We start from the raw sequence: 1708 nt of genomic DNA on the forward strand, positions 1-1708 counted from the left end.
TGTAATTAACAACAAAAATATTATTCGTACAACAAAATCAATTATTAAAATTAGTCACTAATATATTTATATATAAATATATACATGTATAATTTAATTTATTTTTAATGTGTATTTATATTTTAACATATATTTTATACTAATGACTAAGTACCTGATTTTAAGAGTAAGCCAAGGAGAGAACAAATTTACATGATTAAGTCAATCCGAATTCAGCTTCATCAATCAACCAAAACACAATAATATGTAATTCGAATAAGCTAAGCTCGAACTCTATTTCTATATAATTCGAATCATGCTGATTCGAATTGTGAGGAGTCACCCAAAACATGTAATTCGAATTCACCTTGTTCGAATTACACAGTAACAGTAATTCGAACCAGGCTGATTCGATTTACTCCCAAATTCCAATTCCTATGTAATTCTAAAGAGGCTGATTCGAATTACACATTGTACAATTCAAATTAGGCTAGTTCGAATTAGTGAGGACCAGACCTGTATATATATGGTGTGAACGTGAGTTGCTCTCATTAGAGGGGGAAAATGGCTAGTGAGGAGAGTTTTGTAGCGTTGGTTTACCACAGAGGTTCGATTAAGAGAAAAACTCGTTCCGGTGTGAAGTTCACTGATAAGGATCCTCTCAGTATTTTCGTGAGGCCTACGACGAGCTATGATGACCTTGTTAACTCTGTACTGGTGAAACTTGGTCTGGAAGGTGTGAAACGGGTTAAGAAGTTTTTCTATCGCATTCCAATCACGGTGCTCCAAGAAACCGTGAAGTATGATTGTTTCACGATCGGGAGTGATGAGGACTTGCAGGTCATGTTTCATTGTCACCGGCAGTTTCCCGAAGTGAGGACACCAGAGCTATTGGCAAAGTTGGTTGATGTGGTATCCAGCTCGGGGGGTTCGAACTGGAATACCCCCACCTTAGGGACGGTAGCCGGTTCTAGCTCCAGACCTGCCGTTGCTTCTTCCTCCGTCCCTGTGTACGAGCCACCCGTCCAGCCTGTCGCCTCCCCTTCGTTCGATGTTGATCTCAACGGCAGCGTAGGCGACGAGGTTGGAACCGGGGAATTTCTGCCAACCTCTTTACAGTGTGTTGCACCGGCTGGGGCCGGAGATGAATTGTTGGATGATCCAAAGGACGATGATGTGGAGCCGGATATGATTGCTGATGACAGTGGCGATGATATTGGAGCAAGTGAGCCTACAGGGGCGGGAGGTGATTCTAGCTCTGGCACACAACAGTACCCTCCACATTTTTCATCTTTGGACTTGGATGCCATGAGGCAGGAGGGAGTTCCTGGGGAGCCTGCTGGATTTGGCGCTAGAGATGCGGAAGGGTCTGCATGTCTGACAGAGTTTCAGGTTGGTCAGTAATTTCAGGATAAAGATGAGTCGTACAACGAGCTCCCTAGGTGGGTGTTAGGAGTCCAGGTGACGATGCCTGGGACTGTTGCCGTCCTTAGGACGAGCCCTGTTCGAGTTGGGGGATAGCTAGACGAGTCTCAAGCTTATTTTCACAGACTGTTCTGGATGTTTCCACCGTGTATTGAGGAATTTCGTCATTGCAAGCCATTTGTTAGTATTGACGGCACCCATCTGTATGGCAAGTATGGGGGAACGTTGCTTGTCGTGATTGCACAGGACAGGAACTCCAACATACTCCCTGTTGCATTCGCACTAGTTGAGGGTGAGAATGCCG

Source organism: Arachis ipaensis, chromosome B04 (genome assembly GCF_000816755.2).
Source record: "Arachis ipaensis cultivar K30076 chromosome B04, Araip1.1, whole genome shotgun sequence".
NCBI classification, from domain to species: Eukaryota; Viridiplantae; Streptophyta; class Magnoliopsida; order Fabales; family Fabaceae; genus Arachis; species Arachis ipaensis.